General features: G+C 38.5%; 1 protein-coding gene across 1 annotated transcript in view; it reads right to left on the bottom strand.

Annotated features, from left to right (window-relative positions):
- Window positions 1-25924, bottom strand: part of sema4c (sema domain, immunoglobulin domain (Ig), transmembrane domain (TM) and short cytoplasmic domain, (semaphorin) 4C) — a 175138-nt gene that overhangs the window by 109320 nt on the left and 39894 nt on the right. Inside the window, exon 2 of the mRNA XM_057831085.1 lies at window positions 3067-3150. The gene's annotated coding sequence lies outside the window, so the exon portion shown is untranslated. The remainder of the gene's footprint in view (window positions 1-3066; window positions 3151-25924) is intronic.

Raw genomic sequence — 25924 nt, 5'->3', positions numbered from 1 at the left:
TAAATGAATGATACCTGCTGTATTGGAGCACATTAGGTACCAGTGCTACTTTCAGTAACGAGCAATCTAACGCATTCATTTTTTCAAACCAGTAATCTAATTAAAGTTAGTTTCCTTAGTGTCTGTGCTTTACTATTTTGTTACTGCCTCATAATGTATGTAGAATGAAGAATATTGTAGTCATGTACAAAGAGCATTTTGAATAGAAAATGTTTGTTTGCACGGTAACCGCTCATAGTTACTTGTTTGGGACTGAGAGAGATGTGTGACAGGCCAGTGCGGGTGCACATTCGAGCCGAGTGCAGCCACCTATTGAGATGTGCGTGGTAATGTTGATCTTGAATGAATGTGAGTATTTTTCCTTCATTCTGGAGGGTTCCAGCGATAGGTTGGAGCCGCTACGTTGCCAGCCTTTTTGTGGGTATTCGTCACTCCTGCTCAACCTCGCGAAGTCCGCAAGAATTGTTTACAGTACATCATATTCGTGTTGCACATTTATGCTGTGAGGTGACGTGTTCGTTTAGCATTTTTTGGATGTATTGTAAGTCTTATTGAGTGTAAAGTTCTTCTTTGCCGGCACGTTTTGTGGCTAAATTGACCGCTTGCGTGTACAGCATACTTCAGGGTTGTGTGCGCGTTGGCCTCACATTTGTTTTTATTGCACCGTGCAATTCATTTGTGTGTTGTTGATCATCGTTCAGTCAATTGCATTGTTTTACATTGGCAGTGATATGCTGTTAACTAGGGTTGTTCCGATCATGCTTTTTTGCTCCCGATCCGATCCCGATCGTTTTAGTTTGAGTATCTGCCGATGCCGATATTTCCCGATCCGATTGCTTTTTTTTGCTCCCGATTCAATTCCAATCATTCCCGATAATTTTTCCCGATCATATACATTTTGGCAATGCATTGAGAAAAAAATGAATAAAACTCGGACGAATATATACATTCAACATACAGTACATAAGTACTGTATTTGTTTATTATGACAATAAATCCTCAAGATGGCATTTACATTATTAACATTCTTTCTGTGAGAGGGATCCACGGATAGAAAGACTTGTGGCTTTGTGTATTGTGACTAAATATTGCCATCTAGTGTATTTGTTGAGCTTTCAGTAAATGATACTGCAGCCATTCAACCCAAATGCATTATGGGAAGTGGAACCATGACTGTGCGTAGTGCTACCAATTGATATATCTTCTCTGCGTTGGGAAATAACTTAAGGTGTTAAGTAAAAGATCAATTGCTACCTAGCTTCCCCACATTGCTTCCCATGATATTTCTAATAGTAGGGAGAGGGATTGTAAGGCTTTAGCCAATTAAAAAAGGCTCCAAAGGCTGCCAAACTTCACTCTACTCATTTAACGCTGCCTATTATCTCTCTATATAGGTAAAACGGCGCCAGTACAGATTGAACGCGACAATGCGTGATAATTGCGTTAAATATTTTAACGTGATACATTTTAAAAAATTAATTAACGCTGATATCGGGATAAATTTGATAACCCTACCTTAAGCCTAAACTAAAGACTCTGGATGAGTGTAACATATTATGTCTGTAACGTTAAATACAATTCGAAAGCGATTTAATTTAATAATAATAAAAAAAAAAAAGTATATTAAATAAAGGCATGGCCGATATTTTTTTGCTGATTCCGATACTTTGGGATGCCAATCGATCGGGACATCTCTACTGTTAACCCTAAACCCTAACCCGAAGTTCAGAATTTTTTACATTAGGCTTATTCGTCAAGTTAGCGGGGATTTAATTAGTCGGTGGAGTTGATTTCAACAAATTCCTTGCAGTTTGTCATTTATTTGTTAGTTTCAGGGCTCTGGAGTAGCAATGTTAGCATGAGTCAATGCAGGTTGAAATGAACTCCATCGACTAATTAAACCCCAGCTAATTCGAAGATTAAGCCTTATGTGAAAACTTCTGATCTTCCCCTAAAACTTCAATGATCGGAAAGTCAATTACATGCGATGACATTTTTCTGTTGGTATTCTTACATTGAGGCAGCAAAGGGAGAAAAATTGGTAAAAAGTAAATGATAAATTACTTTTTAAGTCACTTAGTTACTTTGATAATAAAGGAATCAGTAGAGTTACTGGATTACTTTTTTGAGGTGTAATTAGTAATTAAATTACCTTTACAAGTAATCTGTGACAACACTGATCACAGCACTTGTGACTGCAATGTATTTTAATTAAAGATATGAATTACAATCATGTGATTATCACTTTCCTTCCAAGGAGGCGAGAGTAAAAGGCATTGAGCTCTGCATAAAATTATGTTGCTGGCTCGCATTATTGCACATTAAGGAGGCTATTTTTTTGGAATTTGACCTAACACAAACTGAAAGACTTCAATTAGAGACTTTTGCATTTTAGTAGTTCTCGTTTCACAGGCAACACATTGCTAAAGAAAATTGGACGCAAGAAATTATCACAAAAAGAAAATTCACATTCGCTGAAGGCAAGGCTGAAGTCCATTTTTGTTTTCATATTTTTCCATTTTCTCCCTCTATTTCAACTTCGCCTCTTTTTTTGTGTTCCTTCCACCATCAATTTCACACATACACACACACACACGCAAATGCCGCCAAACACGAGCACACACACAACCTTCAGTATTTTTCTAAACGAAATGCTTTCAGTTCTGACATCCAATATCTTAGCTCACCTCATTTTTCCCCTCTCCGTCTTGCGCCTTGTCTTTTTGTTTGCGTCTTTCTTATCAACCGACTCATACCCTGCTCTTTACTTTCTCTTTGTCTTGCATCAAAATGATTTCTTTACGGGCGTACCTGAAATTGCCTGTAATTTCCACGTCCTGTTTTGACAAGGACCACCCTCCCCCGTTGCAGAATGGATTTCCTTTCCATATGCATATTTACCTTCTTATTTCTCTTCATTCTTGGCTCACCCCCCCCCCCCCAACACGCACACACATACTCACACTACTGCCTTTCTTTCTGTAGTTTTCACATGGATTTCTAAGCAACACAGATCTTGATGTTTTTTCTTATGCTTCTCCCTCTATTCTGTTTGCACTTTCTTACTTGTTTATCTTCTCCTCCTCAGCGCGTCTGTGAGCTTTCTTCATATGCATCCAACAAGGAAACTCAGATGATGGTCACATTTGACTAAAAGAGAGGACACAAACATAGGGAGGCAGTGAGGAAAATTCTGGACTGTAGGCCCATTGAAGTTTGGCCGAGATGCTTTAATCATTTATTTTCCATACATTCTTTTACCGATGGCAGTGTGATAGGCTCCACCTTTTCGCAACCCAGAATTGAATGAGCAGTGTAGAAAATGTATGGATAGGGGTTGAGAGAATTTTAACTTGAACACACATGCACACAGCTAAACACGAGTTTCAGCCCCCCAAGGCTAAAATACACTGGATCCCAATGTTCACACTGCAGATCAGGTTTTGACTGTGCTTGTGTGCTCATGAGCAGACACCAGGATCAGCATCATGCTAACATCAATGGCTTACCAGTCACAAAGTGAACCCCTAGGGCCATGCAGATGCTGTCAGTGACATATGGGCTGGCTTGGGTTACACAGAGGCAGGCAGTGAACAAAGAAGGAACCAAAACATCTGACACCGTCATACTTCAGTCATTGGAGTCAATAAAAAAGCCTCTAGATGTTCAGCTTCATAGCATTGTGCTATATTGACTACAAAACAAGGCAGGAAGTCTCATTGATAGAATGCAGGAAAGTGTCAATAGTGCATAGAACCTTGCAAAACTCCAAACTCAAAAAGAAAACTACACTATTTTAAAAGAAAGTTTGCAATATGAAGGGAACATTATTTATTTATTTTTTTAAAACAGTCATTAGGACTGCACTGTTTTGTTGTTGTTGTTTTTTTTCACAAGGATGTGGGTGTCTGCCAGCCAGGAGTAAACCCATGAATTAGAGGCACATGATGGGGTTAGAGAAAGCGCACATTTTTCACAGATCAAATTTACAGTATTATGTGCTACTGTCAAGTCATTATAACTGTCTTAATAAACAACATACAAATTGTGTAATTGCATAGTCTGCCATAAAATAAATATACAAATCACAAATATTATCTCCTAGTAAAATCTCCGTCTCCTGGCCCCATATTATCCCCAAAATATGTTTTTTTTATTATCTTAAAACTGATTTAGTTCGAGGAGAACTAGCCTATCAGAGATCAAAGAGACAAAAGGCGTGACAGAAAAAACTCAGTAGGGCCTGAGCTAAAATTGAAACTTGGGAACTTTTCGACTGTAGCTGTGTTTCCATGACAGTTTTTCGCAAAATAAAGGCGAGAATTTTCAGTATAGATTTCCTCAAATTATAACTGAGACTAAAGCATGCTTCCCTTTAAGGCTGTTTATCGAAAAACCTTGTAACCCTTGTGAAGTCTCATCCAGCACTGAAAGGAAGATGAATGCCTAAAACCTGTTGTGTGTGTGGTAGAGCAGTGATAATGTAAAGTGCTTTCATCACACTCTTTCGATATATTTTAATATTGAAATGTCTGAAAACCCTCTTCATGGAAGATAAATCTTTTTTGTGATATTTGTGTTTCAACCTCGGAATTCAGACATTTACGTTACCACTTTTCCATTGTGAAATTTTGTTTCTGTGACTTACAAGTATGTTGTATGTGTATTGCTTAAACTCAAGATATCCGCAGACTGGTATCCAAACAAATGATTATTTGACTGAATGCCGACACATTGGCAACAACTGGTGGATTTTGCTCTAAATAACTAAGTCATTCATAGTTCAGGTTTCCACTTGCTATTACAAGATACTAAACATGTGCCGATTACCGGTTTCAAGGTATACTGTGGTATGAAAACGTCACCGTTTCAATACCGCAAAAATTTTTCGTCGCACCGTCCCTAAGATATTAGCTATTTTATGTGTGCTCAACCCTCCCCCACTGGTTGTTGCTCAGTGCCAGTGAGTCAGATGTGCTACACGATGGCTGGAGGAGGTGAAACCCTTGAACTTTTTCCCCCAACGAAAACGAAATCGCTGGTATGGGAATACTTAGGCTCCAGAAAAGTTACAGACGGCCCTGGCTTAAAAGAGGAGGGCCAACCGACATGTAAAACATGTTTGCGGAGGGTGGCTGCCGAGGAGGCAATACCTTCAATTAGAGCAGGGCGGTAAACCGCAAATTTACCGGCACCGAAATTCTTCACGATGACTGACGTAATTTTGACCATGACAGTAAATTCGGTAATTTAATAAAACAAGAAAATATAGTCTTTTCATCCCGCTTTGACTCTGTGTTGTTCGGCAATGTTCATTCCCCTTTAAGAAAGCAGAAAGTGTGCTTACGTATGGAGTCACGTGGTTATCAGGAAGCCAAACAAACAAGACTCCTGTGGCTAACGCTAGCGGCTAACGCTACAAGCAAACATGATGGAGTGTGGCTTAAGGGAGGTTCGCCAAACTTTCACCCGACATTAAATACTCTTGGCGGCATCCAGACAGGCTTTCACCCGCTGTCCTCCCTTGTTCTCACGATTTCCAATGCTTTCTACTAGTAGCCAAGCCACAGGCTAACGCTAGTGGCTAACGCTACAAATAAACGTGATGGAGTCGGATAGCGGCTCTAACCTTGGCGAAACAGCTGAACTTAATGAGTGGATTGGGCACGGACTGCATATAGCAATAAGTATGTCACGTTATTGTGTATCTCTGTCTATGTGTGATTTCTGATGGCTGTTGTGATAGTAAAGCATTCAGCATAAAGTACAATCCAACAGTGAAAATTTTAATATCATTGTTTAATGGCCCCAGCTATTTTTCTGTATGTGCTTAATTCTGTGTCATTAGATCAATGCAGCTTTAATGTGTGTGTGTCTGTGTGGGGGTTCATGTGTGCTTGCATGTATTAAAAAATGCACTGGGGAAAAAAAAACTGAAACCTTGACGTAAACACTATTGTTAAGTAAATATGTCACAGCAGCCATTAACAATAAATTGTCTTTTGAAGTGTACTGTTCAAGCTGTAAGTCATTTGTATTACAATGACATGTTTGCACAGGCATATTGATTTCGACAAATGTACATTGTTCAAGCAATACAAGCTGTTATAAATGTTCATACTTGAATTCTTATTGTTTACAATAAATTTTCGTATACTCAATGTTTAGACTGCATGTACGATTGTTAAACATATTAAATTGAAAGCTGGTAAATAAATCAACAAGAAACGGTTAATCTGTATGTCATGCATTGATTCAGATTTTCAAATTATATAACAGTCCGCTTGGGCGAATTTATCGTCATTTATCGTTATCGAGGTAAATCTGCTCAATTTACCACGATACGTGCTTAAGGCCATATCGCCCAGCCCTACCTTCAATATGATTTCGCATTTATACAAAATTAAAGGTGAGTAAACACTATCAGGAACGTTTCCCACCAGCTATGAGAGTTAAGTCTAGCGTGTTTAGTGTGTCTAGCAGTGGTAAAACGTGTTTTTTCTCTCTGTCAACTGTTTGTGTTGAGAAAGAGAGTGTGTATAATGTAAATACGATACGAGTCATACACACATGTTTTTCATGGAAAATAATTCAATTTATTTTTGTTCTGATGGTAATAATGTTGAGCTGTGGGTTTCGGCTCACCCAATGGACTGTGTTTGTTTTAATTTTATTTAGAATATTTCAGTTATTTTTTATTTAAAAAAAAACAAAACTTTTAACTTAATATTATACTTATATTCCAATTTTCTAATATGTTTAAAGAAAATAAAAATTCTATTCAATAGAATTTTTCTTTTTTTTTTTTAAACCGAGGTATCTCAAAGTAACACATTTTAGAGCTGTAATTACAATACCGTGATACCGTAAAACCGTGATATTTTGGCCTAAGGTTATCATACTGTCAGAAGCTCATACGGGCACATGCCTACAAGAGACCCCAGCAGCCAAAATACTGCAAGGCTCTGCATTAGTTTGTACACTTATGTTAAAATATGCATTCAGCCATATGCAGATCAACTAATGGACACACTAGGAGGGGGAGCTAGGCCACAAATGAGAGACAAGCAAATTGGGCTAAATGGCAGTCTAGCTAAAAACACACAAAAAAACAGTATTTCAAGAACAGCTAAAACCCTGTTAAACTCACAGTGACACACATGCACACACATCCAGCTTCTTCCTGCCGGTCTGTTTGACAGTCAGCGCCGTGAGGGACGATGTGGCAAGCAGCCAGAGGCTTGTGAATCAGCAGTGACTAACAGTTTAAACCTGCACTTTCAGAGCTAATCGGGTGTGCTTGCAGGTGGGGGAGGACATGCTTTCATGTGCGTCAGCATGCGAAGTGTAAAATTCAAACTAAGTCTGGTAATCTGTGGAGCCAGAATGCTGAAACTATACAAGCCTTGCTCATCTGGCTCACTTGTGACAACTAGGACCTTTAATTGCATTGCGCCTAATTTGATATTGTCAGAGCTGACAGCACCCTGATGAGTTGAGGGAAAACGGAGCAACTATGTATCCGTCACGTCCTCCAATGAGCCCCGACAGGAGCCCAAATCTGTGTTCAGTTTGATCTCTCGGCAAGACGATGCAATGGGATGCTAATCGGATGCAGCGGCCCAAGATTTGAGCGTGTGCCAAAGTATGTGTCTGCGGATAGAGCACATGCACGTCACCGCACGTGCGCAAGCTAGTAATGACAACTGGAATAAGTGATAGGACTGGAAGAGGCATGTGGCAATAAAAGTCCAACAAAATGACATGCCAGTTTCTATTAGAGGCGAGCACTCACTGAAAACCTTCCTAATGATGCACACTCCCTGTTTGGTGAACATCTGGCCAAGGACGGCGTGTACTCCCACCTCCCGCCAAAATTGCACCGGAGTGAGCCTTTACAGTCTTTGTCCTCTGGAGTGATTTAGTTGTAAACTTTGACCCCTTTAAGTGCAGCTCATTACAGCCGGTTATGATTCACAAGCCAATATTGAGGTGGTCGCCATTTGCTCAGGCCATTATGTGCGCTGCAGCACGACAATGTCAATCCCCACCGAGATTCCTCATGAGAGTCGTCAATCCATACTCATGTAATGAATCGATTAGTCAGTGTAGCATGGCATGACCGGGATAAAGCTGATGGTGACAAATTCGTGTTTCTATGCAGATGAATACTGTCACTGTGTTATAACGCAGAATTGACAAATATAATGACTTTTTGTTTCCACAATTTTTCAAATGATGACTCCTCTTCTGAAAAGCAAAAGAAGTACAACTGGGCATGTGCCGGTTACCGGTTTCAAGGTTTATCGTGGTATGAAAGGGGCAGTTTACATGGTGACTCTCCAAAAAGACGAAAAATTTCAAATGTGCATGTATATGGTTCCGTCTCCATTCGAACAATGTCGCAATTCTGCATGAAAACGATGTAGTATTCATGCCAGGCCCAAGGGGGCAGTGCAGATTTACAAGGCGACAGCGAATGATGCATTTTGACCTCCTACGCCCGGAAGACAACATGCCCGCTCACTCCAAGCAATGGCATTTTCTTTTATTCAAAAAGGCACAAAAATGGAAACTTTCAACATATTTAAATTTAAAAATATTGTTTAAACAGTAAATTAAAGCCGACGTTCCGCCATTAGCTGTTTTGAATGTTTAATAGCACCGCTGCGCATGCCCAATGTGACGTGTACGAGTGCTCACGTTATCGGCGCGGGTCCCGCGAGGCAGGAGCTTTTGATATGAATGCCGAGCCAGCCCCCCTCAAGCCCCCGCAATTGAATTCTTCCACTTTGGAGGCAGGATTCAGAATTTTTCGTCTTCGCCGACACCATATGCACGTGAGGCAATTACGCAACTCAGTCGTTGAGTCTTCGTGTCGCAATGTAAACTGCCCCAAAATGTCACGGTTTCAAAACCACTAAAATTTTCCGTCATAACGAAGTACGTTATTAGCTATTTTTTATGTCCCAAAAATGCAGCGAGAAATAGCTTGGAGCCACGGGTTGTTGCCCTGTCTTGTATGTCGGTGACACTGCAGTTGCTGTCAAAACTACACCTGAGCGTTTTCCCCCTTCAAAAAAGACAGTCGCTTGTATGGTTTTAGTAGTAGGTTTTAGTAATTTGGCTACCGATAAGAAACAGAAGGCTGCGGCTTAGAGGAGGAAGGACACCTGACGTGCAGGCAACACCTTTAACATGATTTCACATTAACGTAACCATCATCCATCACTTTACACAAAATTTAAGGTAAGTACAGTAAATGCTGTCATGAAAGTTTCCCACCAGCTACAAGAGTTCATTCCAGCATGTTTAGTGACGGTAAAACAAATACTATAATGTAAGCTTGTTAACGAGGCTATTAACATGACTAGTTAACATGCCAAGACGGCTAACTTGTTTCCTCACTATTCTCACTATAAGCATACCTTTGTAAAGTCTTCCGCCATTTTAAACATCTGTTCAAAATAACATTTTCATATAGAGCCTGTAGTGTTTTTTCGCTCTGGCGACTTTCTGTGAGGAGAGGGGGTGTGCGTACGTGTGTGTGTGTGTGTGTGTGTGTGTGTGTGTGTGTGTGAAAAATGTGTAAATAATGATATGAGTCATACACACGCAACCAACTATCCAACTGATTAATAATAGTAGTAGTGGTATATTAAACCAGAAAAGGTGAACATACTTACATTCCTGCATTAAAACTTGGACTGAAAAAGAAATATGTAGAATTAAAAAAAAAAAAAATTGTTATTTTATTTATTTATTTCAACATTATATTCATGTCAATGTTCCAATTTGGAAATATGTTGGGGAAAAAAATCTTGTTCAATGGAAATAAAAAAAACCAACCCATACATCTCAAAATAATACATTTTAATACAATGATTGCAATTTTGTGATACCGTGAAACTGCGGTATTTTTGCTTAAGGTTACAATATCGTCAAAATCTCGTAAGGGCACACGCCTAAGAACAACATAACATTTTAACCTCAACAAAGCTTTTCTTCGTAGGATTTAAAAACAAAACTCTATTGCATGTGAAAATGACCTTTAGGTCATATTTTTTAATTACTGTTTTTAAGATAATTCACCCTCTTTTCCCCTATACTTTGCACATTTGGCACATTCAGACTTTCAATCAGGTGTGGCTGTCATGGTGATGTGCAACCGTTGGAAAACAAGGTACAAGCCTTTGACTTTGAAATACAACATTTCTACTGAGAATTTGTGGAGAAATGTTTGCTATTTTGATGAATGCCCTTACATTACCGTCACCACAAGAAAACACGCACTTGGCCAGCTCGAAACTTTGTAAGTGCAGCTTGCAGCACAGATGCTATCAAAGCCTCTGGCATTACAGTCAGCCAGGACAAAGTGACCGTATTTTTTTAGCTAAGGGAAAGAGCAGTTTCAAGAAAAAAGAAGACATAGTTCAATTTAAAAAAAAAATATATATATATTATCATTGGTCCTGGGTTCCCACTTTCTTTGGAAGTTGTTGAGAATTATTTTTAAATTGGCTGCCATAAAAACAACCTAACAGAAGAAGACATCTGTAACAAAACATTAATAGTTTTTGGGCTCTCCAGTGACTTGTTTTGTCCTCCTCGAATAATGTTAATAAAAGATGATTTTTAATCTGTAAATTTTTAAAATATGCACGAAATGTGTGATAAATAGGAATAATTTCCTAAGTAAAGCATTTTTATCAAATTTCCACATCCTGTTATGTTACTGATTTAATCACTCACGTTTGTATGAGTCTTTCCATTTCTTATCATTAGAAATGACCAGGCAGCCAAATCCCCTTTCATTAGCGTTCCCCTTCACCATAATGTCCCTTTTTCTAGCAAAACAAAGGAGGCTCTCCAGCTGAAATAGCAAATCTTCATCCTATACTGTATGGGTGGAGGACTTTTCATAGGTAAGAATGTTTATATTGTAAGTATAATAATTTCATTCATTCATATAATAATTTATGTATGTACTGCTATATATAGTTTTATGCTCCTACTCTGTTGACCCACGCTTCCTATTGGCCTGTGAATGTTTTCTCTGGTGGGGCAAACAGAGGACAAACTGAAAGTTGCCCTCCCTAGAAGGTCACTGCAGTGCCATCTGGGATCCTGAACAAGATACAGTTAAAGTCCAGAGGGACCGGCGCTTTAGCTCAGCAAACCAAATGAGCTCTGACACTACCTGAAATGTCTACCTCAACCATATCTGACTTCCACATACATTAATGAGGAGTCTAATTAGAACTTTACGGCCCAGTTCAACACAGGATTGGAATGAACGAATGTTAGCTTTTTCTCAGGAATTGAAGATAGCCGTTTAGCTTGGCTGTTAGTGTAACCTAAACATGTGCCAATGTTTCAAGGTATACTGTGGTATGAAAACGTCAAGGTTTCAAAACCCCAAAAATTTTCCGTCATACTGTCCCTAAGGTATTAGCTATTTTTTAAGTCCCAAAAATGCATGGAGAAATCGCTAGCTTGCAGCTGCAAGGCTCAACCCTTCCCCACTGGTTGTTGCTCAGTGTCAGGCAGTCAGCTGTGCTACACGATGGCTGAAGGAGGTGAAAGTCCTCAACTTTTTGCCCCCATCGAAGAAAACAAAACTGCTGGTATTGGAATACTTCAGCTACCGAAAACACATGTTTGCGGAGGGCGGCTGCCGAGGAGGCAATACCTCCAATATGATTTCACATTCATACAAAATTAAAGGTTAGTAAACACTATCATGGTCGTTTCCCACCAGCTACGACACAACTCCAGCATGTTTAGTGTGTCTAGCGGTGGTAAAATGTGTTTCTTTTTTTCTCTCTGGCAACTGTCTGTGTCGAGAAAGAAAGTATGTGTATAATGTAAACATGATATGAGTCATACACACATACTTTTTATGGAAAATGTTTAGGCTCACCCAAGTGACTGCATTTATTTTAATTTTATTTATCTTTTTTTTAAACTTGACATTATATTTATGTTTCAATTTGCTAATATATTTTGAAAATTCAAAATCCTGTTCAATGGAAATTTTTTAATTAATTATTTTTTTTAAACATAGATATCTCAAAGTAACACATTTTAGAGCTGTAACTGGAATGCTTCGTGGTACTGTGAAACCGTGATATTTTGGCTTAAGGTTATCATACCGGCACATGCCGAGTGTAGACGAAGAGTACAGTTAGTTAAAATGAAATCTTGATGTTGGACATGTTCACTGCCGCTTTTATTCTCTGGGTGTTGGGAGCTAGGTGGCGATAACCGACGCTGCAATACTGGCTCCGCACAATGCGGCCAAGCCGAGTTTGGATATGGACGTCTTTCTCTGAGGCAATGCTGGAGGAGTCCAGCATTCGATGATCAAGAAAGTAGCTGTGCAATAATGTGTCGTGAAACACTGCAGATGTGGAGTGAATACTTGTGTGTAAGTGGTATGCGGGTTTTTATTGTTCTTTTTTAATTATTCATTTTATCTATTCACTTTAAGGCAGTGGTCCCTGACCTTTTTTGCACCATGGCCTTTTTTTCACGGACCAGCATTGTGTGGCTGAAAATGACCTTAAATATAAAACAACAAGAAGGGGCTAAAAACGAACATTAAGTGCAGGGAAAATGTAACTCACCATATGCCGGCTCAACCTTTTTGAACAGCTCTCCTAAAACAAGACAGCAAATATCCTCGATCGCAAGCCTTATGAGTTCTCCAATCTTAAAAGGTTTCGTGGCTTTAGCAATACGGTTCGAAGTATAATACTCTCAGCGCACTGGCTTCTGTTGCCTCATTCTCTCGCTTTTAGCTACACAATCTGCAGAATGGACCTCTCTCTTGCTCAGCAGGTGGCCTTTCCCCCATACAAAAGCTATCCAAAGACATCGCGGACCACACGGTCAACTCAGCTAACGTTACTGTTTACATTAACTGACGCTGGACTGCTATGGATGTGCAAACACCCCAGTAATGGCAGCCAGCCACTACAGGGGAACATACACAAATCGCTACTCGGATTAATCAATAGGTGTCCAAACACCCCAATAATGGCGGCCAACCACTATAGGGCGACATATACAAATTTTAACTCAGTCAAGAAGCACAGGTCAAATTGCGCTCGTTAACTCATTCACTCCCAGCCATTTTCACCGGAGCAAGGCCCTTCACTCCCGGCCGTTTTACTGGATTTTGACTGATTTTGCAAGGCCCACAGAAAATTCTGTTCTATTACTATATAAACATGGAACTCACCAAAAGAAAGATTAGACTCTCTTCTTTCAGAAGAAAAAAAGTAAGTTCATATCTTTTTCCATTCTTTAGAAATCAGCATTAGAAAATAGCTTAGTTTGAGCAATTTTCCAATTTCTGATGAAAAAAAGGGAGAAAAGGAACTTTTTGTAAAAACATGCATTTCAAACATAACTTTGACTATAACACCGCTATTTTTTGCTTTAGTTGCATCCCAAACATCTGAATAATGTTTTCCTTTTACAAAATAAGATAAACAACTAGACAAATAGAGCTTTTGATAGCAAAGTAACTATTTAGTCACACATAATTAACTGATACATGACGCTTGGTGGCCGCGACAGTGGGTTAAACTTTTCCCTCATTGCCGCCTGTCTCGTAAAGATGGATTTTTTTTTTTAGTCTTTCTTTAGAGGTGACCACTGCCTCTTTCGCCTGGGGAACTTGTGTTTCTGCGGGGGAACTGGTTTGGCTGTGCGCGTTTCCGTGCGGGACACTAGAGGGTGCGGGGGAAGCGAGCGGCGAGCCTGCGGAGCGATCTCTGCTAGGCGAGCAGCACGGTCACAACTACGCTGTACTGGTTGAATCGGGTTGGGGGGTCTTACCAAATGTGCTACTGCCCTCCAGTGGCCAGTTTTATTGCTTTTAAATGGGTTTTGAGCTTTGTGTATTCTATCTAAGATACATGGGAACCTGTAGATGTCGATTGTAAAAAAACAACAACAAAAAACGCAAAAGACGTATAAATATGTTTTCGGGACACTGAAGCAATTAAAAATACAACGTATTTATACGTTTTTGGGAGCAAATAGGTTAACAAGTTATATATTATTTCTCTGCGGTCTGGTGGAAAATGCACCACGGACCGGTAACGGTGCCCGGCCCGGTAGTTGTGGATCACTGCTTTAAGGGATGCCCTTTCAATTTTTTTGTACTTGTACAATGACAACAAACACCTATTCTATTCTATTCTATTCTATTCTATTCTATTCTATTCTATTCTATTCTATTCTATTCTATTCTATTCTATTCTATTCTATTCTAATAAATGTTGCCCACTCGACATCCAGTGTTGTCTGGTCATTCTGGAAGGGGGATCCCCCTTATCTGGCAATTCCCAAGGTTTCCTATTTTTCCCCATTGGGGTTTTTCCTTGCCTGTATGGGGTTCAGATCACAGAATATTGTAATTATTTGCCAACTGTGGGCCTTTGAAACCCTTTGAGACATTTGTTAGGGCTACAGTATATACAATATAAACGCAACTTGACTTTACTTTTTTACACTCTCAAGTCAAGACAAAAAAAATTGTATTCTGATCATATATAGTAGGGATGGGAATTGATAGGATTTTTACGATTCCGATTCCATTATCGATATTGCTTAACGATTCGATTCTTTATCGATTCTCTTATCGATTCTAATTTGGGGAAAAAGAAGAACAAACGTTTTGATTGGCATTGAGTTTGTTTAATCAGACGTCACAACCTTAAAAACTCACAACAAGGTCAAAAGAGGCCCAAAGCCTCAATATTAACTGTAGCAATAAGTGGCAAATGTACAAGAATGTGTAACATTTTACTGAAACATATTTCTAATAGAAATAAAAAATATTGGTATATATTGGCATATAGGTCGTTGGTCTGCCGTTAGCAATATGTGTTAAACTTGCAGGGGTCCCCAAACTTTTTCCAGTGAGGGCCGCATAACTTTTGCCTTCTCTGATGAGGGGCCGGGGTCAGTTTGTAACAGAAAAAGTGTGACGATTGCAGGAGTGCGTACATGTAAAAAAAATATTGTTTTTCAGAAAGCCACAATACAATAACCCTTTCTGGATATTTCACGGAACTAACTAATAATAATATAATAATAATAACACTATTAATCAAATACATAATAACCAAATAACCCTCTCTGAGTTCTTCACAGAAAAAGGCCAGAAAATAATTCACACTATTGAGAAAAAAAAAAAAAAAATCAAAATGCTCTCTGGTATTGTTCAGGGGGGCGGACCAAATGTCGGGGTGGGCCGTATTCGGCCTGCGGGCCGTAATTTGGGGACCCCTGTTAAAGTATTATTTACCAGTATATTGAAATGCATGCCTTTTAGTTTTTATGGTGCTTTCATGCTCAAGTGGGGGCGCCCTTGCGCTTCCTCACGCGAAGAAGAACGCGCTCACGTGAAGAAGAGTGCTCTTACACGCGCAGAAGAAGAAATGCCGCATCCAAGCGAGTGAGCGAGTTAGTGAGAGAGGGAAATCACTGCTACGACCCTACGTTCTTTGTTAATGCTTGTAAAATATCTACAGAGGCAACGCCTGTATGTATCATCTTTTGTGTTGTTGTTGTGTGTTTCCACTCGCGATCAGACACTTAAATCCAATTGTGTAGTGGTTTGAACGATGTGCTAATGCTAGCGAACGCATGCTAACTTTTGTTATTACTGAATTAGCAGCTAATCATCGCTGATTTACATTGATGCACACTTGTTTGTTATTGGGGACGAAATTGATTTGTTTCATTTCTATTTTTAGTTTCACTCTTCAAGTGATGGTTGAATAAAGTCAGCAAATTATACCAACGTCTTCTGTATCGTCATTTCGGAGTTTAGCTAGCTGTATAGCTGTCTCGGTGAGGACAGTGCAGTCTATTCCCTCCCGATGCAGTTATCTCCACCTTCCCTCCCGATGCAGTTATCTCCACCTTGCAATGATTGCAAGTCGTTTTGTTTTAATTTTTCCTCGTGAAGTGAAGACACACTTTCGAGCATTTGAACCTACGTGCTGTCATTGTTATGTTTACGGCTGCAATGCTCGTGCTAAACCATCGTAACCTTTCCTTTTCACCCTCTTTCCTGGTGAAGTGTAGCCATGCTAGTTTGATGTGTTTGGACAACAAGACAGTCACGATGCAATATGCGTCTTCTTGACTCGTTAAAGGGATCGTTAAGGCTTTTTCATTGTGATGTCGAGGCCTCGAAACACTAGGAACCGGTATTGGAATAGGAATTGGAATCGGATTTCGATTCCCATCCCTAATATACAGTACATAGCAGGGGAGCACTTTTTTTTTTTCTTAAAAATTCACTTCAGATGTCAAATAATCCACTCTTGAACTTATGCCCGAAACCTTTACTGTCACTGTGTTATAAAATAGAAGTTGATGTTAAAAATGATAAATGTATCAAGTCAGTTACAAGCCCACAAAGGAATTAACACCGAAACACCTGGTAGGCGTTTAGTAAAGTTATATTTATGAATCTTCTACAGTATTGACCACATGGTTAGCGTTAGTAAGGACCAGATTTATAGTCAAGAGCCTTACAACTTGAGCTGACTATGGAAGACTGCCATGGTGACAGCACTGAGGTTGTAAAAAACATGTCACAAACTTTGTCCAGACTAAATAAACTCCAACTTTACACTCTTCTGCTTCCAGGAAAAAAAAAGACAACCCTGCCACAGGGATGATATTCAAAGATGTCTGACGCAAACAGGATCACATATTTTATATTTGTGTGAGAACTTTTGGTTTTTCCAATGTGAGCAGGTACTGTATCTGCAGACATGTACACAAGGACTCAACCAACTTAACCCAGCATAATGATGTACATAACCAGATCCATGGAGCATGAGACAAAAAGGAGTCATATCCTCAAGGATTATCCCTGTCACATCCACGTGGACCCAGATTTCATGCACGCAAAGATATTTGTCCACACAAGCAGGATTGAAGTCTTCTCAGCCTGCTGCAACTATACCAAAGATAAGGAAAGACACAAAATTGTCTAATACTCGTTTATTCATGGATACACAAATAAAATAGCTTCTCGCAATGATTATTTTAGTGAATTGTGGGTGTCAGATTAGTCATGTCCCTGACATTTTTGCCTCTGTTTGCTGTGGAACATTTTGTTGTGGCTATGTGTGTGGCAAAAGTGATTATGTATTATCACAGCTGGTGTGAGTAGCGGCAACAATTGGCGCACACAAAGGTCACTGTAACAGTTTCATCAGACATGAATGTTTAAAATCAAACAACATGCTGTACATATTTTATCCCAAGATTAATGTCACCACAACGAAAACATGCTTATTATTTGTTTTATACAGTATCTTTTCCATATACTAGACATTTGAATCAGGAGCTCGGCAGACACAGCAGATAATTATGTTTTTACAATTGGGGATTAGGAGCTCAATTGTAATACATTCCAGAAGATTGTCAATCCTAATTGCAACACCCCCTCCCCCGTTAGATGCCCGATTCATTCGTGTCATGTTATGTCCGTGCAAATTAAAGTCAGAGCCTTTCTTATCTTTAGTAGATAATCCTTAGTGTGTTTGAGATTCTTGTAGAGACTCCTGCTGTTGATAAGTTCCAGTTTACCGTCCACATCACGAGTTGTTATACTGGTCCGCTGTGTAGTATTTACAGTTATCCAGCTATTATAGTTAGCTGGTCAAGACTCGTGACAGCTTTTATCTTCATATCTTGCGTCTTGACAAGGATCCTGCAATCCGAGACCCAGGTGTTGGCTATTTTCCTTTCTTGAGCTGACGTGCTTTTCTTGCAATTTCGGCATTAGTCTAGCCAGTTCACTCACACGCACACCAGGCTCATATTTTTCTATGATTTCTTTGTTAATTTCAATAGTAAGCATCACCTTCTTCTTTTTTCACCACTACAACCACCTGCACTAACCTTCCTGGGACCCATGATAATTTCTCTCAAAAGAAAATCCGACGTTCTGCCGTCTTGCTGAAAAACAATGAAATCGCGACACTGCCGTAAATCGTCGTGTTTTGAGCATGTCGTCATATGATGAGAGAGATGATGAGTTAAATTTTACTTTTTATTATTCATGTTGAAAGAATCGTACGTCGATGCGGTTGTATGTTAAGGTACCACTGTAGTATAACTAAAATGGATCTTTTATTTATTTATTTATTTCTTTATTTATTTATTTATTTATTTTTGGTAAATTTTCATTTACCGTATTTTTCGGACTATAAGTCGAAGTTTTTTTTTTCATAATTTGGCTGGGGGTGCAACTTATGTGTGAAATTATTAACACATTATTATATAATTTCACATGTTATTTTGGTGTTTTGGAGTGATATGCTATAGTTATCTGAATAACTCTCAATAGCTATGTTACGTTAACATACCGGCCACGTTTGCGTTCTGCCTTTGACAATGTGTGTTCAATTGTATTATTAACTTTTTTTATATTGAAATGCATGCTTTTAGTTTGTGGCGCTTTCACGCCCAAGTGGGGGTGCACTCGCACTTGTTTACGCAAAGAACAGCGCTCACACGCCAGAAGAAGACGGACAGCTACGCAGCGTCTGAGCGAGTGGGCGAGTTAAAGAGAGAGAGAGAGAAAAACACGGCTGCGAACCGACGTTTATTGTTCATGCTTGTAAAATATCTCTACAGAGGCAACGCCTGTATTTATCATCTTTTCTGTTGTTGTGTGCTTTCCACCCACGATCGGACACTTACAGCCAGTTGTGTGGTTGTTTGAATGATGTGCTAATGCTAGCGAACGCATGCTAACCGTTTGTGTCATTGCTGTAAAAGCAGCTAATTATCATTTATTTACGTTGATGCGAGCCTGTTTGGTATCGAGGACGAAATTGATTTGTATTCTTTCTATTTTTAGTTTCACTCTTCAAATGATGGTGTCATAAGTTATAATGACGGCAAAAATAAAGTCAGCAAATTATCCGGACGTCCAGCATCGTCATTTGGGAGTTTAGCTCGCTGTATAGCCAGGACCGAGCCTTAGCGTCCTGGTGAGGACAGTACATTCGCATTTCGTTGTTCATGCATCATGTAACATCAACATACTGTACACTTATTCAGCATGTTTCTCTGTAATGTATTTTGATTTTAACTTGCCTTCCAAGATGACCTCTCTGTTCTATGTGTTGGATTTTATCAAATAAATTTCCCCCCAAAATGCGACTTATACTCCGGTGCGACTTATATATGTTTTTTTCCTCTTCGTTGGGCATTTTATGGCTGGTGCGACTTATACTCAGGTACGACTTATAGTCCGAAAAATACGGTATTTGAAATTTTAATAACAAAAATGTCAAATAAAAGCAGTAAATATTACATTTTCTGAAATTTTACTTACCGAGAAAGATAAAGTCAATGCACATGATTTACTTTCACAGAGCAGACAGAATGATGCAGTGGGCCGGGTCTGGCCCCTGGGCCTTGAGTTTGACAACTGTGTGGTAGAAGGTGGGAAATCTGGAGAGACACACACATACACCTAAGCACACACACACCATGCAACATGTCCAGGAGATTGTGTGTCAGTGATCTGTGTGTAACAGTGCGGAGCAAGAGAAAAATGCGTGTGTATGTGTGTGTTTCAATGAAGCAGAATAGAAGAAGGTTGGACAGACTGGAAGGTTGGCCTGCACACATGCACTAAGAAGCACTAAAAAACATGCCCCGGCTCATTTGTTCCCACTGACAGCAGAGGAGAGCGATGGATCTCTACAAGATAAGCCTGAGGGAGGATGACAGGTGTGTGTGTGTGTGTCTGCTTCTACTGTACCACTGCAAGTGAGCATAAGTGTGTATGTTTTAGGTTTTAAGTGATGCTGTCGTGGAAAGGCCAGTATGCTTGCTTTGTAGAGGTTATTTTGGCACATTTAAAGCTTGACCCGGAAACACTTGTGAAGTGCCCCTGAGCGGTGTCACACACACTTGATAATTCACTGTGAAAAGGCCCTATGTGCAACAGAGACTTTTTTGTTTGTAAGCAGGTGCTCACACTGAAAACAGCACTTTATTAAAACCATACAAAGGGCTGACTTTTCACAAATTTTGATGGCAGGGTCTGGTAATGTGATGAACTCCAATCAGGATGTGTTTGCTGAAACTTTGCAGCTGTGGGTATTTTTCCCACTGAGACCGTAAAAAGAACTAACAGCAGCAAAAAAAAAATATCTAAAACATTAAATTGATTGGGCTTATGCGCTAGCAGCTGATGACTTAACTTGCAAGTAATAATGGAGGTCTTCTATAGGTAAACGTAACATTTAGAATGAATGAAGCTTTTAGGAACAAAGATGAGACCAGCGTGAGGACTGATTGATTAAAATTTAGTGTAATACAAAAAAATATTGACCTGAAAAGTCCATATTCTCTTGTGTCTTTATCGCACTCAGTGAATGAGACTGTATTATTGAGCGAAAGTAAAACATGGTGTATTCTTCATCTTAGTCGTGGGACTTTATTAAAACATGTATTCTAATTAATTAGAAGCTTTGTCGTGGTTTTGAATTAAATACAAGTATTTCAAACAAAAAGAAATACAGCAAGTGAACTGAAGTAACAAACAGATTAATGTCCTTAATGAAACCAAACAAATTGCAAAGTGAAATTATAGAAATATAATGTCTAAACTACATTTAAAATGACAATATGAAGTAGAGCTGAAACGAATACTCGAGCAACTCGAATAACTCGAGTTTTAATGCAGGACAACGCGCTGACGTCACATGCGTAGAGGAAGAAGCAATTAATTAAAAAAAAAAAAAAAAAAAACTTACCGCAGTCGACAGCCGCTACAAAATACGCCGACGCTGCTAAAAACTACGCCCGCACGATGCTAATGTGGTAGCAGGTAGTGTCCGATGCATCTCATAGATATTGCATGCATATAGGACTAGATGCGAAATGACAGACTCGGCCGCGTCTGGGGAGCGTTAGTAAACAGCCGCCATCTTTAAGCTGTAGACTTCTCATGGTTAATAAATATAACGTTACTGTCACTCGCTCACGTAACGTTAGCCCTTCGGAGGGCTAGGTTTCTATTGATTATGACCACTGTCGATGCGTGGCTAACGTGTCTTACATACAGGCTTTATTTAATCTGTAAAAACACAGCGCTGTAGAGTGATGAGGGTGTAAAATTAAAACATAATAAAGCTAACTGTCAGTTTTAGCTCAGTAGTCATTGCTGAATAAAACACCAAGTAGCACTGGTCCCTAATGTGCTCAAAAGCCTATCAATACTTACAGTTTAGACTAACTTAAAACTTAACGAGAACTTAAAAATACCTTGACACAAATGGAAATTAAATTGAAACACGTGGGAAAAACACGTAGCTTTCAAGTGATGTGTGTTATCAAGCGTAATTACATTTTTAGGTAAGAAATATGTTTTTTTTTTCTTCTTAAGATTTAGAAGTTTTTTGAGTGAAAGCAGTGAATTTTCTTTTTTTGCATCTTAGATGCAATTGTTGGCTGTTTTCAACAATGTACATCAAAAATTAAGACACTGATTGACTGAAAATGGTTAAATATTGGATTAAATGTCTTTTTTTCCTCATGTATATTTATAATTGCTCTTTACCTAAAAAAAATGTTTTATCCGATTAATCGATAGAATTTTCAGTCGATTACTAAAATATTCGATAGCTGCAGCCCTAATATGAAGTCAGCACCAACGCATTTCAAGTTGGCTTTATTTGTGTAATGTAGAGGACTTTTATGGGAACTTCTTTGGAACATATAGTTGCAATATACAGTAAGTTATAAGAGTTTGAATTTAGTTTGAATTAATTCAGCACTAAGGCTTGCCTGTACTTGAACTATTTATGGTCACATTTGCTCAAGGGCTTGAACTCTCTGCAACTCTGCTACAGCAATATCAAACTGACAGCTTGAAGTGCTTCAGTGATAAGTGAAGTGTTTCTTGCATACTTTCTGACAACTTTCCATACAGCAGGCAATCAATGCAGTCTGACTTCTTTCATGACTCTTAGGCCAATATTCTCATTCACTGAAATCGCTCAAGGCATTTTTTGCGTCAAAAATTAGGGCACTGAGAAAAGTTGTTGATGAATAAAAACATTTAAAATGAATTGATTAATTTTGGAAAGTTGTGGCTTTTCTGTGATTTATTTAAAAAAAGAATGAAGCCATTTTTTTTTTCTTATTTTAGTATGAATTTTCCTTTGGTGTCTTATTAAAATTGTCCTCTGGCCATTCCAAAGACAGCGCGACTGCCAAATACAAGACACATGACATCCCGTGATGCCTCTTGTTCAATTACATATGACTGTGAGGCTTGACTTAACCATGGCAATTTGAGGCTGGAAACTGATAAGGCTGTTGCCATGTGACGCAAAGAAGTACAGTATGTTCCCCCTATTGGTTGCGTCAATGCAACATGTGTAAGTATGAAAAAGACTAAATCATAAATCAACAATAATATTAGTGTAGACAAAACCAGCCGGATGCAATCTATTGTCTATATCAGTGGTTCTTAACCTGGGTTAAATCGAACCCCAGGGTTTTGATGAGTTAGTCTAAGGGCTTTAATGAAGTTTGGTAAAAAAAGGCAGGGCCCTATTTTTATACGCTGATAAAAATCCAGGCACAGTGGCTTTTTAGACCAGGTTTTGGACTGGATTGCTTCCAATTTACAGGCTTACTCCATTTCTTTTAACTGCTAGTACTCAATCTGATGGGAGGAGGAACTGGTTTGCTCAATGGAAGGTTGACTCGCATTTAGTATGAGGGAATACATTTCCTATTTTCAAAAACTTAAAATTCAAATATTTTCAAAACCAAAGCTGCTAGCGACCTAAAACCTAATCAGGCCTTAGACATATATGAGTCTCCATGAGCAGCAACATAAAAAAATTCAAAGTCGTTCCCTAATAAAATCCCAATTATTTTTTAATAGAAGTATAACAAAACTTAAAATGGCCATAAAATTCTTAAATTTTACGCTAGATGCACAAAAATCACTGAATGCAGAGATAATCACCTATATTTTCAGAATTAATAGGAATATTTAACATACTGCTAATAAATCACTCAATTTTCAAATCAGAAAGCAATACTTGAAGAAAGCATGCAGAGTCATCTTAATTTTACTCAACAAAAGCAAATTTTGCATTTTAATTATCGGGTCCGATCACGTCATTTTCAAAGTATCAGAATCGGCAAAAAAATATCGGACATGCCTTTTTTTAATATACATATATTTTTTAATTAAATTGTTTTCTAATTGTACATAACGTTAGACAAACTGTCTTACACTCATCCAGAGTCTTTAGTTTTGGTTTAAAGATTGGTTCATAATAACAACAAACATCCTCTCCTGCCATTTATTGTGGTGTCACTTTTAAGCCTAGTAGGTAGGTAAACTACCTCTTTTGAAGATTTTTGTTATTGCACTATTCTGCACTCAATGTTTTAGTTTACATGTTTATTGTTTACATATTTTATGGCACAGTGCTGATAAGCTTTGTTTTGATCATAAGCAGTGGAACAATATCATGTTGGACAATAAAAAAAGATACTTGGAGCAATTGAATTGAGTTTTATTCATAAATGTATATGATCGGGAAAAATTATCGGGAATGATTGGAATTGAATCTAGAGCAAAAAACAAAAAAAGCAATCGGATCGGGAAATATCGGGATCGGCAGATACTCAAACTAAAACGATCGGGATCGGATCGGGAGCAAAAAAACATGATCGGAACAACCCTAATTTTAATATATACAATCACAACTTATTTAGGTTGAATTCCGCTTTTACGTAGAGATGCAGAATTCCAACATGGCGGCCGTCACAAAACCAAGAGCTTTTTAAGTTGAAAATTCTTGTAAGTAAATGCTTAAATCGGAGAATTTCTATAGATATGAACGTAAAACAGTCTAGATTCTTGGTTAAAAGCAAAAAACGGGCACTTATCGTTCATTTTACGTCAATATTTCAAGCCAAAGTTACGGTATTGTGTAATGTAATCTGGCGGCCGTCACAAAACATAGAGCTTTTTAAGATGAAAATTCTTGTAAATAAATGCTTAAATCGCGGAATTTCTATTGATATGAACGTAAAACAGTCTCGATTCTTGCTTAAAAGCAAAAAACGGGCAGGGATTGTTCATTTCACGTAAATATTTTTCAAGAAAAAAGTTATTGTATCGTGTAATCCAACATGGCGGCCGTCATGAAACAAAGATTTTTTAGTTGAAAATTCTTGTAACTAAATGCTTAAATCACAGGATTTCTATAGATATGAATGTAAAACAGTCTAGATCATTGGTTAAAGGCAAAAAAAACAAAAAAAAAAACAAAACAAAACAAAACAAAACAAAAAAAACAGGCAATTATCGTTCATTTTATGTAAATATTTCAAGCAAAAGTTACGGTATTGTGTAATCCAACATTGCGGCCGTCACATAACAAAGAGCTTTTTAAGGTGAAACTTTTTGTGAATAAATGCTTAAATTTATAGATATGAACGTAAAACAGTCTAGATTCTTGGTTAAAAGAAAAAAACGGGTAGTTATCATTCATTTTACGTAAATATTTCAAGCCAAAGTTACACAGATTTCATCCGTTGATTATTTTTCACGTTTCAAAGTGCACGCATCGTACTATTCAATATAATAATTACCTTGAATCCTTGACCAAATCACTCTTGAGACACTCCTGCCTGCTTGTATGCAGTAAAACCTTCGTCCTTTTTCCACCTAAATCCGGCGTTAGAACGCAGCGTGTGTTTGAGTTTATCACAGTGAAAGCCAACTCAACGTTCTGCCTGGGTCAGCCCCCTACAGGAAGGTGTGGTGCAATGTCTGTGGGAACTGTCTTGTCAACTGCTGGTGGAGTCTATTCTTAGATATTTTAAAAAATGGCTTTATTTTCTATTTCCGAAAGGTTCGGAGAATCCACATGTGATACTTGTGGGTTTCGGTACTGTAAGCAAGGTTAAGAACCACTGGTCTATAAAAAGGGATATCCTCCTTATTTGCTGCCCAGGACCTGTGGATTTTATATACAGTTATATTTTGTAAGGGACCAAAAATTCCAAAACTTCCCCCACTAAAGGGCACAGAAATTGAAAAATTATTTTAGATAACCAACCGAGGTGTACCAAAGTGAGGAAAATTAAGTGGGAGAATTACAGAAAAAAAATCAAGCAACTAAACTTTCCCAGAGATTATTTGTTTTGTTGTTGTTGTTTTTCTTGATGCTGCAAAATGTGAGTCTTGCCCACGAGACAGATTACATAAAAGTCTAGTGACTGCAAGAACTAAATAGATTTACTTGTCTCACTTGTGCAGCATCACATCATGTGAGTCCAACCATGCTGAAAAGTGTTTTATATTTATATGTTTGTTATGTTATGTTATGTTGTCATGTGTACTACCAAATTTCACATCAAATCTTCCATAATATTACATATGATACACTGTGCATGTGAGACACTGTAGCACCATTTGATGCAAAGTGTGTGGGAAATTTCAGCAGCACCTACCAGTCCATTTTCACATTAATTATTATTCCACCAAACCAAAAGTTGTTTTTGTAGTATTTCTACTTGGTTTGGATGGCAGCGTTAAGTTGGAAAAGAAACAAACCCAAATCAGATGACATTCAGCACACGATGAGTTATGCGAGTAGGCGACTTTTCCTCCAATGTTTAAGTTTTCTCACGACTCAGTGGTTAATTACAACATATGCTTATAGGTTTGATGGCTCCACAAAAATCTGTGAAAGGATGCCAGCATTAACATTCAGCACCCTGTTCTGCAGCACACTAACTGGTAAACAACTGTCAGCACAGGCACCATGACCAACAAGGATTATATCTTGTCAGGACACCTCACAGTAAAAAAGTGTCA

The sequence above is a fragment of the Corythoichthys intestinalis genome, chromosome 3 (genome assembly GCF_030265065.1).
Source record: "Corythoichthys intestinalis isolate RoL2023-P3 chromosome 3, ASM3026506v1, whole genome shotgun sequence".
In the NCBI taxonomy this organism is placed as follows: domain Eukaryota; kingdom Metazoa; phylum Chordata; class Actinopteri; order Syngnathiformes; family Syngnathidae; genus Corythoichthys; species Corythoichthys intestinalis.
Note: the sequence above shows the minus strand (reverse complement) of the source record. Positions and strands in the feature narration are given on the sequence as shown.